Source organism: Sinohyriopsis cumingii, chromosome 15, assembly GCF_028554795.1.
Source record: "Sinohyriopsis cumingii isolate HCF-2022 chromosome 15, ASM2855479v2, whole genome shotgun sequence".
In the NCBI taxonomy this organism is placed as follows: Eukaryota; Metazoa; Mollusca; class Bivalvia; order Unionida; family Unionidae; genus Sinohyriopsis; species Sinohyriopsis cumingii.
In genome coordinates this window covers 28,681,414-28,700,825 of record NC_142975.1, presented here as the reverse complement: position 1 = coordinate 28,700,825, position 19,412 = coordinate 28,681,414, and the positions used below count along the sequence as shown (strand labels likewise).

General features: G+C 35.0%; 1 pseudogene; it reads left to right on the top strand.

Annotated features, from left to right (window-relative positions):
* The first annotated feature begins 1,061 nt into the window (after positions 1-1,061).
* LOC149781460 (uncharacterized) overlaps positions 1,062-19,412 on the top strand; it is a 78,423-nt pseudogene continuing 60,072 nt past the window's right edge.

Genomic DNA, 19,412 nt, shown 5'->3' with positions numbered 1-19,412 from the left:
TATAGTACTAGTGAACTGGATTCAGGCAAAAGGCACATACTGATTCTTTTAGCTGCCTTGTCACAGGAAAATATTCAAAATAGTTCTTTCCTGTCAAAAATTAATGTAAAAAAGAGGGGTTGGTGGCAGTGTTGGTTCAGTATAAAAGCCACCAGTTTGCATCAGGAATCAACCTGATTGCCGCATTCAAAATCTCACATGTATGCTTTCTACAAAATCATTAGTCTATTTTTATTTGTATCTTCAGTGTAAAATTATTCTCATTTTTCTGCAATAGGTCAATGTCGGATGAAAATTCACCATATAAACTGTCCAGTGAGATCTCAACGCGCGCTGTCCAAGTCCTTAATACTCGGACAGGACTTTCAAATTGGTTACATCTCTTCGTTGCAATTCGGGCATTCTTGAAAATATAATGCCTCATCCGGTAAATTGATCAAGAGCATGGTATTGATACAGTCTTTTCGCATAAAACCAACAAAACCTTTATGCATCAATCAACGTATCCAAAATTTATTAAATTCAATTTGTCAAAGGTGAGGGCCATTTTCGTTTAGAAATTAATCACTTGACTTACTAGAGAACTGTTTTCAATAAGAGCCCGCATATTTATCGGCAGAAGTAATAGAGAACTACTGTATCTAAAGTAATGGAACGTGTTAGTTAAACAAATTTTGCAAATAAAAGGGGAAAATATAGTCAAGTCACTTTTGCATTTTAGTCGTAATCCTCTACAGATTATGCCCAAGACACTTAAAATGGCATTTATATATAAACAGACTTAGAGCGATAACTTCACAATTTTTTATAACGCGGCTTAGAGGGAGAGGGGTGTTCTTAAATACAAAATTTAACAAAAACAAAAAGATGTTTTTCTTACTTTATTATCAGTTTTGGTTCACAAATATCATGTTTTTATTACTATTAGCCATTTTAGTTCAATTATCCAGATTGGGACAGACAAAAACACGAGACGTTATAGATAAGATTAGATAGAATACACGGAAACGTTGAAGTAAGGTAAGTTGTGAAAATAAATAGAAGAAAGAAAAACTTTAAAGATGGAAGAGGATAAGATGACTGAAGAAACATTTAAGACGACCAAGACAGGCGAAGAAAACGTGAAGGAGAGTAATACAGGTGCAAATATAGCGAAAGAGAGTAAGACAAATGAAAGAAAGGTAAATGAGTGTAATATATATCAAGGAAATACGGAGGAGGGCAAAATGGTAAAAGAAAAGACTGGAGAAAGTAAGACAAGTGTGAACAAGTTGGAAGAGGTAAAGGTGGTAGAAGAAACAATAAGTAATAATTAGCAACACAGATGAAGAAAAAAAGAACGAGAGTAATATTTGTCAAGAAAAGACTGGCAATATAACAATGGATGATGCTAAAATATGTGACGAAATGATGACGGATAACGATAGTTGAAAGGAAGATACAAGATGAAGTAAAAACATAAGATGAAAAGATGGAGGGGGTAAAACATGTGATGATATTTTCGGGGAGGGAGAGTAGTAACACAGGGAATAGAAAGAAGGAAGAGGGTCTAACAGGTGAGAATATGATGGAGAAGGCAGGAAAGATGATGGAGGGAAAATTCAGCAAAGATTGAATTGTGCGTACATTGGGTTTTTGTTTGCTGCTGACTCATATATTTGTTAAAGTCGTTGCCAGCACGAGACAATGCCGCACCCTGTGTGCAACAAATATTTGGCGCCCTCACCACCCACTAAAATATTTGTTGATTAGAAAGCTCATATGAAATCAATTTAAGTTATGACGCCCCAAAAAAAATATTTTCGTATGAAGAAAAACTTTAAGAAATGATTCATTTTGGCTCTGTTGTCTAAAGTTTGCGCCCGTTTTCATCACTGTCGCTATTGGCTGCGCCAGCCTGCTTACAATAGTGTATAAAATAAGATATCGAAAGAAATTAGAATAATGATTGAGCAATATAAATTATTCCTTGGGAAAATGATCAAATTTAAACATGCAAGTATGGTAAAAGCCCCACGTTATCATACCAGCTCTGCTTGACCTTTTCCATCCGAATCCAATTGTCCCATCTGTTGATACCAGTTTTTGCTTGAAAAGGTTACCTGTAAAAATGGTATCAAAACAAGCAAGTGTCAATTAGATCTAGATAGATATAGATATATAGATATATATAATCATATAGATATATATAATCATATAGTGATATACAATAGGTTGACGCATAGAACTGCTATTTCATAACATTGGTGAGATTACAAGGGGAAGAAATGTGTAGAAAGGAAAACTATGACATACTTCGGATGTCAGGCAGTTTTACAGAATATGCCAAACACCATTGAAAAATAAACTGATGAACACAGCCCAGCCTTCCTATCCAGGGATACATTCTTAATATTCTGACAAGGTACCAAATACTTCTACTTAATAATTCGATTATTCTACAAAGCTAACCGAAATAATTTTGACTTATCTTTGGTCATGCATGAACTAATAGGTCATGTATAGGAATTGAATATCATTAGTTATTCATCAGTTGGACACTGTTCAAGGGTACACTCTGTTTTATATAAGATATACTGACAATGACACTATAAAATATTACTTAACAGCACATGTTTTTGTCGTTAGTGTAAATTTCGTAATAGGGGCTGACGGAATTACACCCACCTATAACAAAAACGAAGACCAAGTAACTGTAAAAGTAACCTAAAATAATTTACAAAGATCTTCCTAAGCAATCACATAAAAATCACCACATTTTCGCAAAACGTCAAAAAATTGGTCACCTCAGATCGGTTTATCCAGTACTTTATCAGTTACGGAACAGTTTTCCTTGATTTACAAACACATTACTGGACATAGTTACTGTGTGTATGTATGTATGTATGTATGTATGTATGTATGTATCTAATATACTCTTTTCATCCGTGCTCTTCAGTATTCAATGTCAGGTATACGTATGTTATTATTGATATCCATTGTTATACTACTGTATAAGCATATTTGTAATATGCAGTATATTCTTGATATACACGCGATACTCTTGATATCCACATGATACTATTTATAAACAAATATTTGTTAAATCCACGATACTCTTGATATCCACATGATACTATTTATAAACAAATATTTGTTAAATCCACTACACTCTTGATATACACATGATATTCTTACACGTATGTGGCATCTGTTTAAAAAATACGGATTCTCTAAATGTTTTCTCATACACTATATGATCTTTTTTCAAACTATGCTCTACTCATGTTACTTTGCTAATGTAAGAATATTTTATGTTAGAAGACAGACAACACAAATGCTTCTACAATTGTTTTCAAATCTCACGATACTGGTGTTGTCTAAAGTATGTCAATCTCTTCAAGGGATTTGAATAAATATGATCTACAGGGTAGGTTTCACTTTCCTCATTATTTAATACATATTTCCGTAAATTTGGCCCTTCAAATTTAGTGTAACTGTATTAAAAAACACTCTCAGCAATTTAATACGGAAAGCAAATGCAAAGTATATCCTCATATTCTCTTTCCACAAATAAATGGAAGCTTGTATTTACATCGCTTGAAGGTAAGACTTGAGCCTGTCCCTTCTTTACAATTGGTAGTTGCCATACATTTATTCTGGTCTTCTTTCCAAATCTGCATCTAGAAACGAGAACAACCCTTGGCTGTCAGTTATCAGTGTGGTACAATTCAAATGAAAAGGATAATGAACACTGTTATTAAAGAGTAACGCCATGAAGGCACCAGATGACTTTTTGTGGAAGCAGCGAAAGCGCCCTCTCCCGGCTTCACCGACAGCTGGCGAAAAACTTGATTTTAAGCCGGAACTATTCGATATGTTAATTAAGGCATGTATTTTAAAGTGGAATTACAATTCAATTACCAAGGGGTTGTTTTCCGTTTTATAATCATCCTTTGTTAGATCAAGGCCCCAACCACCCATATGGAAACATGGATGCCTTTTTTTAATAGAAATCAGACAGCAGAGATACCATATAAATCAGTAGATAATTTCAGTGGTTGTTTTTCATTTTCGCTATCAAATATTGTCTAATAATACAATTAAATTCCTTCTATTCACCATTTTCCAAACAACGAAGGTATCAAAGGAAATGAAAGTGTCTTATTACCAAGGCCTGTCCTAATTTAAATAATACCTCTTTAAAAATAATCTAGGAAAAACATTAATAAGCCAACTGCAAACACAGCTGCTAAATTTGGCACGTTGATGTACGAGAGATGTGTGTGTGTGTGTGGGTGTGTGGGTGTGTGTGTGTGTGTGTGAATTGGATTTTTAAGGTAACTTTAAAACAATTTCAGTCATATCTCTGCGACGTCTGCAGTGTGGAGGTCTATATTGATGTTTACCATTATGGCATTATGCCGCAAACATGTAGCATTATGTCCCACCCAGTCATATTACCCTGGCACCAGGCCGAACAGTCCTAATACTAACCTCTTAATGCTGAGCGCCTAGCGAGGCAGCTGTCAGTGCCATTTTTATAAAGCTTTGGTATGACTCGACCGGGTTTTAAACTCGAGACCACCCGCATCCGAGGCGGACGTTCTAACCACCAGTGATGAGTACAGTAAATCTGTACGTCATGGCAAAAGAAGCGATAAATGTAAACACTTACCTTAATTCAAACCTCTATCATTTAAACTTCGTCGTTTATTACTTACGAATGGCGAATAAAAACTTAATTGTATTATCTTCATTAGTTTGTATCAATGAACATAACAGTAAGGACAATACATAACAAATAGTAGTAAAAATTACCAGTTCATCATTAGTAATTCATGATATGTACAGTCAGATACAGGTAATTAAATAAGAACCATTTTTATTTGGTGTTTTGTAAAATCTATTGATATATACATACATTCTATCGAAGGCTTCTATTATGGAACCTGATCAATTTCATTTATTTTTCGTAAGTCACGTCAACGATTTCAAAATACGTTTATGATATCAACCACGCCATTGAAATCAAGTACGTTAATAATATTAATCACGTCCATTATGTCAATTAAACCAATTATATTAAATCTATAAATTACTTGGATACTTGATTAATATCATTTTTATCTTTAGTCACGTTTACACCTAGCCCGAAACTTGAGGGTTTATGTTCATTGAATGCTAAAAGTAGCCTTCAAAAATTTGTAGAATTAAATCTTATGACATAAGTCGTTGCTATGGGTTACTTTGGATTTTCTTTAACATTTACTCTCATACAACAAAAAAAAGGGAGAATGGTAATCTTGTAATAACTGTAGTATGTAACCGTAGCAATTATATGGTATGAGATGTATCCAAAAAGAAACAAAAAAAACCAAAAAAAAAACAGACCTACACCAAAACCACAAAAATAGCACCGGTGAAATCCTCTAAAATAACGACCAAATCATTTTCATGTTCAAAAACGATATTATCACTTAAAAAAGTAGAATGCTTATCCTTTAACCCAAAGATACCACAAATTTACCACTGCTGGAAAAGAAAAAGAAAATGGTAGTTACATATTAAGTGATGACGCAAGTCGCATCAGACTGTGTGTCAGCTATGTACTGGTAGATGGCATTGTATCTAGCACGTACAACACTATCTGCTGAAATCAGAATTGCAGACAAGTTATCGAATTATGTAAGTTAGTAACGTAATGACATCACCAACATTAACGTGGTTAAACAAAAGAACAGCAACAGTAACTTAGTAATATAGGAACAACACCAACAGTAATTTAGTTATAAAAAAACACCAACAGTAACTTATTATAATAAGAACAACAGTAAATTAGTACATTAAGAACAACAACAGTGAGTTATTAAAATAACAACACAATCAGTAAGTTAGTAAAACAAGAACAACACCAACAGTAAGTTAGTAACATCAGAACAACGCCAATATTAACTTAGTAAAACAAGAACAACACCAACAGTATGTTAGTAAAGCAAAAATCTCCAACCATAAGCTAGTAAAGAAACAACACCAACAGTAAGTTAGTAAAGCAAGAACAAACACCAGCGGTAGGTTAGTACAACAAGAATAATACCAACAGTAAGTTAGCAAAATACGAATAACACCAGCAGTAAGTTAGTAAAAGAACAACCCCAAAGTAAGTTCGTAAAATACAAACATCGCCAATAGCAAGTTAGTAAAGCAAGAACAATATCAGAAGTGAGTTAGTAAACGAAGAACAATATCAACAGTATGTTAGTAAATTACGATCATCGCCAAATCCAAGCTAGTAATGCAAAAATAACATCAGTAGTCAACTAGTAAACTTCGAACATCACCACAGCAAGAACAGAAAATCAAGAAGAACAACAGCAGTAAGTTAGTAAAATACGAACATCACCAACTGCAAACTGGTAAAGCAAGATCAACACCAGCAGTAAGTTAAGAAAGCAAGAACGAAACCAACAGTAAGTTAGTAAAGTGGGAACATCTTATAGCAAGTTAGTAAAACAGGAACAACACCAGTTAGTAAAACAAGAACAATACCAGTTAGTAAAACAAGAACAACACGAACAGTATGTTAGCAAAATACGAACAGCACCAACCGCAAATTAGTAAAGCAAGAATAACACTAAAAGGCTTCTTGTAGACATCATATAAATCGTGTGTCGACATCCTCAAAATTCTCAACATGTTTGCTTCTAAAACATCCATCTAACACTATTCCACACATCTATCGAATTTAGACTCAAAGCTATATATATATATATATATATATATATATATATATATATATATATATATATATAGAGAGAGAGAGAGAGAGAGAGAGAGAGAGAGAGAGAGAGCCAGACAGACAGACAGACAGACAGAGACAGAGAGATACCAGGTGCCTCCATGTCCACAAGACGAAAGAACATGCCGTTGTTGAGGAAATACTCACTGCATTGTAGGACAGGATCTTGTAGTTCGACATCAAAATCGGTTCTAAAATGTCATTCCTAGTAAATTAAAACATTAAAAAGCAAATAATAATTTGCAACAAAATATCATTATTTTACCATATGTTGTCCATTTAACCTTTATAGAATTGATCCACCGATAACCATTCTCAAAAGGGGCGGCTTGACTTATTTCTGCATTTGGATTCCGGTATAGTATTTCTTATTGCTGAAATACTAATATGCAATGTTGGTCGCTGTTTAGGTCTAATTTTGTCGTCCAAAATAGATTTCCACCTAATCGATTTCTGTTTAAAAAGACTGATAATGTCAAATTTATCGCCCAAATTAGCTTACACCTAACTGATTTCTTTTCTAAAAGAATGCAGTCAATTTGTAATAAGCAGCAAACGGTTCCTTCATATTAACTTTAAAAATGTTTCATTTTCTTTATAAATGATTGGGATTTTAACTGGATCAGATACGTTCTCATTTTATTTTCGTATCTAAGAATTCTCTTATGATCATTGAGATCGATGAGAATTTAATTCTGAATCTTTATGTTCCTCATATAAAAGACGTTACAACTTTTTCCATAAGTAAATTTCTTTCGAATGGAAGTTGAAGCACATATATCTGAACGATCGATCATCCAAAGAAAAGAAAACAAACTGCCAGCAAAAGGAAAACGACTTACAAATAAATTAGTAAGTAACTTGTGTGATGAAATATATTGGATTCATTCAATCATTCATTCATTCATTCGTTGGTTGGTTGTTGGTTGGCTAGTTGGTTGGTTGATTGGTGTACTGACTGGCGTTCAACAACACATTGACACATGAAAATACTCTTAGTGTCCAAAAAAGAGAGTAAAAAGCCTAGGTGTTAATTAATGGGAGAAAGCTAATGGAACTGGGTGTTTTTTTCCTAAAGGGCATACGGCCCATGCAAATTTGATTTTTTTAAAAACTATATTGTATAGACATCTGGAAAGCATCTGATAACAGCAAATAAAAAGCTATCACACGCCTCTGGTTCGACTGTACGCAAAACATCATTTGAGAAATTTACCCAAGGAAAGAGTGCTTTCGGAAACTTACCTCAGGAACTGGGAACACATAAGCTTTACATATGTGCTTGTACAATTGCTCTGATGCATACTGGCAGTCGATGGACCTTATTTTCCCCATAATAAATCTGCAAGATGGGAAACAGATATGGAAGGAAGGTAAGAAGCCAGCCAGCTAACAAGAAGTCAGTAGGTGTATAAATATGTTAGTGAACGAGCGAGTCATTCAGTATTGGATCTAAAAAATACCACCCGACCAGACATCAAGAATTATTCTAACAAATACATGACTGCTTAATCGTTTCTACATCTATATATTGAAAAACCTCGACTTACGTTGCATAAACAACTGGAATTTTTTTTATCACAGTCTACGTATTTTTAAAGCCACTCAATGTATATTATTATTACAAGACAGAGGGACCACTTTCATAAGGTGCCTTAACTTATAGTCCGATCAAAATGGAACTTCTGTAATAACGACAATAGAATATTTGTACGTAAACAAAAACAACAAATGTACCTACCGAATCTGAGACTAGTTCTCTGATGCACTTAGAGAGTACTTAAGAAAGTGGTTTAATTTCCCCATTAAAGACGGAATAATCTAGACCAGCCGAACCCGAAAAACCGAACAGAAAATTTAATCCTTGTGTTTTTGCGCATGTGAATGTTGTCTATTTATCAGCTATCTACCTATATCATTTTCAGTAATCTACTTATATTCACTTTTAATGAAATTTTTCACATGCTGGACAGTTGTTTGATTCTCAAAGAAAAGTCATTAAAAATAAAACAAAATGTGTAGGCATAGAGAGGAAGAGATAGAAAAATGAACTAAGTGAGAAAACTTACTTACCATTCCCAGAGTCCATAACTAGAGAAAGTTCACCTCTCTCTCTCTCTCTCTGCCAGCTGTTACTGCGTCAATGCGCTCTTTTGTATAGAGATTAAGCGTATGCTATTAGGTAACATATCAGTCCCTCTACCTGTCTATCACATATTTTAACGGAGAAAGCTCTCTTACTAAAGATAGATCTGGAAAAAAAAAATAGCAAACATTATACCTTGGATACGTGGAAGCACTGATTCGTTTTTCCAGGATTCAATAGATATAACATGACAGTTACGGTAACCACTATTGTGTGTATCTATTTTTAGTTACATCACTTCAGCTTCGTAATGTAACAAACGCTGTAGAGACAAAGTTACGTAACTGCCAGTGCTAGATTAAGGATTTTCAGGGCACTAAGCACCCAGCCGAGAATATTATGATGCCCACGCCCCCGTTGCAAAATGTGACACTCAAAGTTAAAAAAAAAATATTAAAAGCAACCAAGGTGGGAAAATACCAGTGTTGCCATCATTCCAAATCAAAATACTTGTACATGCATATCGAAATAGTCATATATAATTCATTCAATTTTATCATCAACAGTTAATTTTTTTTCTGTTGCCCCTGCTGGACTGCTGCCATAAGCACGTGCTTTGTGTGTTAATGGCTAATCCGGCCCTGGTAACTGCTATCGGTAATTTTAATAGTTCCTCTCAAAACTGTCTTCATTTTCACTTAATACCCATTTCAAATCGTGTGACCCATGTCCAGAACACCTGTAGCAGCCCGTTTACTTGACATCATTCTTAGTGACCTTGTGATTGCATCCCTTAAATCTTCTCTGCATTCGAATGGTTAACCCCCCAAACAAATCTTTCAGTTGTGCAAAACGACAGACGTTGTGAGTAGCTAACTATGGGATATATGGTGATCGATTTGAGGTTTCAACTCCAATTATTTGTAGGGTTCGTATTAAACACTTGCATGTGCAGGGCTCAGGGATTTTGTTTCCAAGAATTCGTTTCCTGGACTAATAAAGTGCAACAGTTACTCATCCTTACCATCATTGCACTCAACTATGCACGACAATATTTTTGATTTTACTTTTAACAAATAATAAAACAACTAAAAAGATACCTGATGCAAGTTTGACACTAAAATAGGCAAAAATCATGAAAACAGTAATGTGTGTGTGTGTATGTGTGTGATTTGGATTTATAAGGTAGCTTAAACAATGTTTCAGTCATATCGCTACGATGTCTGTAATGTGGTGATTTATAGTGATGTCCAGCACTGGGGCATCATGCCGCAAACATGTAGCATGATATCCCACCTAGTGACATTATCTGACACCAGGCCGACCAGTCCTAACATTAACCTCTTAATGCTGAGCGCCAAGCGAGGCAGCTGTTAGTACCATTTGTATAAGTTTTTGGTATGATTCGACCGGGGTTCGAACCCGCGTCCTCCCACATCCGAGGTGAACGCTCCAGGCACTTAGGCCACCGGAGCGGTCAGTAATGTTTTTAGCAAAGACAGCAGATTTGAATCCCATCTGATTCATGGAAAATGAGAATAAATGTACAGTAAGAGACCTTTCATGTATCTCGACAAATTGTAGTTGAACAACTTAGTCCTCGATTTCTTCATAGTTCGTGTTATAGCGCCACGTTTCAATAATTTTGAGCTATCACCCATCTTCAGTGAGTTAGATTCATGAGATATTAAGAGGCAGAGAATATCAAAAATACGTGATTTATCGTCTGGTCAAAATGTGTTACGCTCGCCACAGGTCGTCGTTATTTTGAAAACATTTTCTGGCTTCTTAGAGATCTAACTCATAAACATTTATGATAGTTCCGTGATTGAAAACAAATGTCTACATTAAAATGAAGCCTTTTATTTCTGAAACGTACAAATCTAAATGTGAATATCATTAAAATAATCGCCTGGGTTCTGATCAAAACGTAGTTATACAGTCCCTTTACTTAAAAACAGAGAGAGAGAGAGAGAGAGAGAGAGAGTGTCCCAAATTTCGAGAACAGCACGAATGCAAGCACACAGATTTGATTTCGTATGGTCTTTTCTCAAGCTTGAATTTCATTGCTTGCCATATATTCTCACTAGTAGTGAGATCCGAACTTTTTGTCCCGCTAGAAAAGTGATCAAATTATCTATATTCATGAAGGGCCCGTCCCCCACTAGAAGCTCTTTTTGCGCTAGCTCCAACCTTTTTCATTAAACACGGTAACACATGCGTCAGAGTCATTATTTTCCTCCACTGAGGTACGACTTCCAGCACGGTTAGAGATACACACATTTAGTTTCAAACTACAATCAATTAGTTTATGAGTGTGAGCATGCAAGCTTAAATTTCCATAGTCATTCTTCTACATGTAGTGACCATTTTTGAAATCATATTTCACTAAACTGAAGTCGATATTTCTTACTCCGTGGCAACTCACTTCTAATCTGGGACTGTAGAGATAGACATACACAGTCATCCACTCGTCCATTCATTTACAAATGAACAGATCCAACGACCAATGTAGTCATCTTTCATCCTACCCGTCACTGCATGCATTTTTATTTTTTGCAGTGGAACAATTGTCGATACCTTCTAAAATCCGATCTGGAAATAATGACATGTTATATTTTTTTTTTAAATGGTTGATTTTTATATTGGAAGTTATGACATTTCAGAATAGTTTGTCTTCGTCTGTTGGAAGACAAAATGGCGAGTCCAAAGCTTTCATAGTTTAATGCACCTTTTCTCAAATTGTTGGAGATCGAAGTTGCATCTTTAGAAATTGAATGAAATAAAATTGAAGATGTGTTTATTTTGTTGGGTTGCTGGAAACCTCTACTGAATGAGCAAGAAGATCAAAGGGGAACATATAATTACACGTATAGCTCGTTACTCCATTCCACATTATCAAGAACCTCAAAACACTCGGCTAGTTTATCACGTGCCCTTGCGACAATTTGCTGTTACAGTGCCTCTGACAACTGAAACCGTTACGATAGAATGGCATGTCTTCATTCCATTCTATGTACGCATATCAATCAAGTTAAATATAAGATGAATTTTGTCAGACGATAAAAATTACATATTTACATTTTGATATGGAAATATAAATTTATAATATTTTAAACTTGTGTGTTTTAAATGATAAGTTCGATTTTTAAGCAAACCGTAAAAAGAAGTATTATTCTAACACAGTCTAGAATTGTACTGAATTCATTTGTTGAGCAACTTTTTCCAACAGTAATGCGTAATGAATAAACTGTTGCATAAGATCACTGTAAAATAGCTGTTATGTCACATCTATGACTAATTGCAGACCATCCTTGTCGAATTAGTAACGTATAATTATGTCACATCTATGCCTAGTTATAGATCATCCTTGTCCAACAGCCACGCGTAATTATGTAACATGTATGCATGGGTGTCAGCAGGATTTTTTGCAGGGGAGGGTCAGGATTTTTTGCAGGGCGGGGGAGGCAGTCAGTCAGGGCCGGGAGATTTAGTAAAGTAACCAGTCTGAAACTAAAGCTAATATTTACAAAGCGTTTTGAACCATATCTTGTGACATATTTTCAGCTTGATTTGCATGATTAAACTTGTCGGAATATATATATATATATATATATATATATATATATATATATATATATATATATATATATATATAAGAACCACCGCCCCACGAGAAGCTACTGGCAAGCTTTCTCACATACCCACATTGGCTGGATCCGAGACTCGAACTCACGCAGACAGAGGTGATATATATATATATATATATATATATATATATATATATATATATATATATATATATATATATATATATATAGTATGTACGCTGTATCAATGATATACCACAAGATGCATACATTTTTCATTCCAAGGCAATGAAATGAGGCTTGCAGAGTTTCCGTTTATTGAAACATTTATACATCGATTGGCACATCATTGATACAGCGTACATACGATACATATATTTTAAGTATATCACATACAAATGCACATATTTGCACTTTGAATGGGGTTACGATATGCTCTGGGTAACTGTGTACCGACCAAGTGAATGAACTCCTCACATCCCTGCGAGTGAATCCGTTACAAAATGTAGTTATACGATTTTTGTTGTTGTTGACAATCAGATATACGAATTGAAAAATTGATTGTTCTCTTTTTGATTTTCTATTTTTATTCAGATTTATTAAATCAATATAAGACTCACTCATGATTTAAACATGAAATATGGTTTTTATAAAGAAAGTAGGGCACTACAGCCTTTTGTACAATGAACCTGAACTGTCAGGTATTCACGTACTGGCGTATGGAAATTAGCGTGGAATTGAAACTAAGCGAAATGACGAAACAACAAGAGGTAATTAAAATATTTTAATATATTGACAGTTCATCTAAGTAATTATTCTGCTTTAATTAACATTTCTAAGGATTATAAAATTGTTTCTCTCTCTCTCGATCTCGATCTCGATCGATCGATTGATCGATGGACGGTTTGACTAAACTTTACCATCATTCATAGGTCCAGAGACATCGTCATATGACACAAGCGAAAATCCCCAACGCTTGTATTTTCATGAATTTTAGCCTGTATCTAGCTAGGAAAATCGAGAAGGTGGGGGGGGGGGGGGGCAGCCGTGAGCGCCCATTTGGACATTTTTATATTTAATAATTAATAATCGAGTTTTTCAACATTATAATAGGTTTAATAAACAAAGACGACAAAGCATTAAATACGCTACAGTATGCGATCCTTGTAACCGACAAATTTAACATATAGGCCTAGTGTCTACTGGCGATTGCAACTATGTATCATTGATATTATGAACACTGTAGATCGATCCCAAGGAAAGCGTAAAAATACCGTTACGACGAACCATATTACTGTCGGTTACTTTGTACAAGTTCAGTTTTAATCATTTCGTCCAGCGCCATATATTTTTCTCTCTCACTCTAAATGTTTGCTTTTGTGTTCCTTACGCCCGAGAGGGGAGAGGAGATTGGAAAAAAAGAAAGGATTCTGATGAAATATTTACCATTTTAATTTCATTTAGAAAACAGGCACTATTAATACTTTTTATCGTTATTTTTCATATGTCATTTATGATTAATGAATGAGTAGAAATTCGTCATTGACCTATAGGCCTGCAGTTGAAAGAATATTGATATATTCCTATTATTACGCCATGGACGGATCACAATTTGATATACTAGTAATATTGGTATATCAATTTGCTTTATACCAACACTTTAAATGCCACGTTATTTTTAATGTATGTGGTATAATACATGTGTGTGTGTGTGTGTGTGTGTGTGTGTGTGTGTGTGTGTGTCTATGCTGCGGGCGCCAATGTGTCTATTTGTAGCTTATCCTTTTTCAATCGGAACATGTAATTATGTCACATCTGTGTCATTTTGTGGACCATCCTTGTCAAATAGTAATGTGTAAGTGTAATTATGTTTAATCCATGTCTATTTGTAGACCATCCTTGTCCAATAGTAACGTGTAATTATGTCACATCTATGTCGATTTGTAGATCATCATTATCCAATAGTAACGTGTAATTATGTCACATTTATATCTTTTTGTAGACCATCCTTGTCCAATAATATTGTGTAATTGTGTCACATCTATGTCTATTTGTGGACCATCCTTGCCCAATAGTAACGTTTAATTATGTCACATCTATGTCTATTTGTTGACCATCCTAATCCAATAGTAATGTATAATTATGTCATATCTATGGGTATTCGTAGAACAACTTTGTCTACAGTAATGCCTAATTATATCACATCTATGTGTATTGGTACAGCGTTCTTGTCCAGTGGTAAAGTGCATTTGTGTCGCATCTGTTATTGTTTTCACTGTATTGACCATTACAGGTACACAAGCATGAAAGTGGAGGATTCAGACATTCCAAAAAGACAGATATGCGAGACTAAAGCAAAGCATATCACTTCAATGATGTACTTATAGGCCATACGGATCGGTTGTCGTCAATTTATCTGAGTAGATTTCTCTCTTTTATAATAATAATAATAATAATAATAATAATTAAAACAATAATAATAATCCTTAAATTCGATAAAGGTATGAATACAATAGTCATGTTTTCTCTAGATATTTCGATTGCAATAATAATAATAATAATAATCATTATCATTATTATTATTATTATTATCTTCAATAATTCACTCCTGACACAATATATCAGCTTTACACACTTTCTACTGAGACAGTAAAATTCTGGGTTCGGCAGCAACTTACGTGGCTTTTTTGTGATGGAAAGGTTATATTTTAAACGTTAAGCAACAGCAACAATCGCCAGTTCATGCCGTTACACATATATTATACTTAAACCTTTCTATCCTTTTTACAAACTAAAAGTTCGGGTAATATAATTTTCTCCATTTTTACTTTGTTTCATGTTTAGTAGTTAGGGGTAACACAAGATCGATTGTAAGGCTACGTGTCAAGTCTATTCGTGACGTAACAAGTGGTATGTATGATCCGCCCACATCAGAACAATTTGGTTAAGTTAAGCAAGTGTGATCCCCTATCTCTCTGGAGAAGAAGAAGAAGAAGAAGAAGAAGAAGAAGATGATGATGATGATGATTTTAATGATGATAAAGAAGAAAGAGTACGATGAAAATGATATTGCTTCTACCTTTGATCCCAGTGATGATGATGATGATGATGATGATGATGATGATGATGATAATAATAATAATAATAATATTAATTGTAATAATCATAATAATAGCAATAGCAACAACAACAAAGCCAATGCGACTACAACCACGTCTAAAACTACTAATATTAATAATATTCAAGAAAATATTGATAATGATAACGATGAAGCAGCAGAGAGGGTGAACAGACCATAGAATTCCGACAAAACAAATAAAACAAACAAATAAAACATCTCGTAGAAAGGTCAAGATTTTACAAATGAACTTTTCCTTGAGATGTTTTATTTCTGTAATGGACGATTGTACTAATAAAACCTCAGTTCGAAATAGTATCTGAAAAAATAAAGTACTCTACGTGTTTATTTATTTCTTGTTTATTTTTTTGACGACCAACGTTGGTAGGCACCCTCTCTGCTGCTCCTCCTGTTACCCAAATATTTTATCAATACCCACACGATATCTTGTTCTTGGATCATGTAAATTTATTGTTATAAATCCATGCGGGGTAGCTTGCGCTCGTGAGAAGAAATTTTTGAATTTAATTATATCCATGTCACCACCACACCAAGTTTGATGAATATTTCGCAACGTGTGTGTGTCTACGCCATTAAACACAACTAAAATGTTGCAGTTGTCTCTGATCACCTTCGGAATTTGTGTATATCGTTGAGTAACATAGATCACGTCTGTATTTTTGTGTCTCCCTCGGGAAAATATTCTGGCTGGATTTGATTGTTTATCTAGCATCACATCGTCGTATACAACTAAATTATTAATAAATCCGTCTATGGAATCTACGGATGGTGCTTCATCAATATCGGTTATAAACTCTATAACATCATTATCCTCATCCAGTAATCGCGCGTTTTCATTGAAATCTTTAAGTACATCATAACATCGCTGATCATCAACGGATGGTGCTACTAAATACAACTTATCCCATTTCAACCATCTCATTATCAGATTAAGTAATAATTGCGTCTTACCCGATCCAGATGGTCCTATGATAATCATTCTGATGGAGTTCGGTAGCGCAGGATGATGCTTAACTGGCTCTCGCTGCCGAGTTGCTGAGAAATCAATTATATCCATATATATTATAACATGAATTTATATTGTTTACGCTGTAGAGTTAAAACTCCAACTACTGATTTAGCTACAGTTATAACAAAAAACAAAAAAATAGCGTACGGTGGAAAATGTTCTATATGCGGTAGAAAGAAATTTTCGTTTTTACCTAATAAGCGGGGTGGTGATATTGCTAATTTGATGTCAAAGTTTCCAGGTGCTCCATGGGCTAAATACAGCGGAGAAAAACATCTACCAGGATATAATTATTGCGGTCCTGGTACTCGACTCGATATCAGGCTCGATGATCAAGATCAACCAAAACCAGGCGAGGAACCAATAAACGCTATTGATCGAGCTTGTCGTGCTCATGATGTAGCTTATAAAAGTCAAAATCTACAACATAGGCATATTGCAGATGTAAAATTAATTCATTCATTAAATTCTATAAAAAATAAAAATATTAGAGAATCATTAGCTAATTGGTTAGTAAGATCCTCGATGAAAGGTAAATTAGCGATTGGGGCTGGTAATTAATAATGGAATCAATTTATTATTCACCGAGAGGATACTGGAGAGGCAAAGCAGGAATTGGTAAACATTCTACTGCTAAAACGTGGTTGTCCAGGCAGGCAATATGGCAAATTTATCTACCACGTCCTAAACAAATTCAGTACTCGTATTTCGATGTCAGTGTTCCTAATGAAGTTCATCAAGCTGATATTCTGTTTTTACCGCATGATACTGTGCGTGGAAAAACGTACAAGTACGCGCTAACCGTAGTTGATGTTGCAAGTAGATATAAAGAAGCAGAGCCGCTATCGGCGAAAACATCATCTGAAGTAGCCGATGCGTTTGAACGAATTTATCAACGAGGTGGTGGACCACGAGGTGGTCTACGATGGCCACAGCTACTACAGGTTGATCCTGGTAAGGAATTTCTTGGTCCAGTATCATCGCTGATGAAACGACATAATACCAAAATACGACGAGGTCATACTGCAATTCACCGTGATCAAGCAATTGTTGAGCGATTTAATCGAACACTTGCTGAGCGGTTATTTGGATATCAATACGCGAGGGAATTTATTCAGGATAAAAGATCTCGCGAATGGGTTGCAAGATTACCAGGCGTGATAGCTGCATTAAATAATGAGATCACACGAACAACCAACATGAAACCCATTAGCGCGGTCACAAAAAAAAAATATACCAACACAACGAAAAGATGTTGGAAAACAAAAAATATTAGGTGATGTTACAGTCAGATATTTATATGAGCCTGGTGAACTTGAAGGTGGTAAAGCGAGAGCAACTGATCCTATTTGGAGTGTTACCACACACAAAATATCTACCGTGACAAGATCCACCGGGAGAAACGTAGGCGTTTCCAGACCTGCAATCTACAGATTAGATTCGGCCGCTCCTCAACGTGGATTTACACGTGAACAACTACAAATAATTCCCGCGGATACACAACTACCACCAAAATCACTCCGGTGATTTCGATCACTTAACTAGCGCCTCTACGTCGATTACACTCAAGACAGGTTAACATGGTATTTTCTCGTGTATGACCGCGACTATTATCTTTTCTATCTACGGTAAATTGTCTTGAATCATTACTCGAATATCGCCATAACATTATACAATTACAACTGGTGCAATGATTATTCTGCTGCTGTTTTAACTCAATAATAAATTCAACATCAAGATCAAAGTCACGTTTATTTTTTTTATCAGATTGTTTGTATCCGATTAATTTTTTTCTTATTATATCATCATCGATGATGTTAAATTTATCAACGATTTCAGGAATTATAATTCTACGTAATTGAGATATATTTCTGACCCTCGATACCGCTAAATAAACTAAATTTGACCACTCGATGCGATCGTCTACAATCCAGACTCGTGTGTCAGAAATAGTTAATCCCTGAGACGAGTGGATCGTCATAGCGTATCCCAACACCCATGGAGATTTGTCAGCGTGTATTGCATCTTCGACCACACTGATATCAACGGCGACAATATCATTTAATACGAGATTTTGCTTCTCAGTCTGTCCTGGAATATCAACATTAATATTCTGTTTTCGTGTATCTGATGGTCTATAACACAACGGTACGGGTAATTCTGAGTGTTTTTCTTTATGCAGCTGAAATAACTGTTGTTGTAAAGCGTCTCTGATTATTTTTCTGCTTGCTACGATCAAATCGTTGGGTCTCCATGAGTTCAAAAAATCACTCATTGATGTCTCTGAGATCACTCCACGTATTATTTCACACTGAATTTTGTTTGATTGTAATCTGATTAATTTTTTAAACTCCTTCAAATTTGCATCAAGAGCTCTATGATCATCATCTATTTCTTCGTAATAATCAACGAAATTTTTTAACCAATCATGTGGAGATGGTCCAAGAAAGGGCGGAGGTTGACCATGATCGCCACACATTATTATGGCGGTATTTTTCGTCAACAACCAATCAAGAAACATTTTTAATGTATCCAATGACACCGTGCATATCTCATCCCAAATAATTATTTTAGGTATATATTTTTCTCCCATCCGTTCAGGAGTCCATGTATCTCCGCGCCACCGAAAGAAACTATGATACGTGCACGATTGTACTTGCCGCTGTTTCATCTCACGTGCAAGTCTATGTGTGGGTGTCAGCACGATTATATCTGAATTTCTAAAAACATTAATCGTTCGAGTTGTTTTGCCGCATCCACCAGGTCCATTGAGATATACTGTCTTATATCTGGTTATTGGATCACTCAAC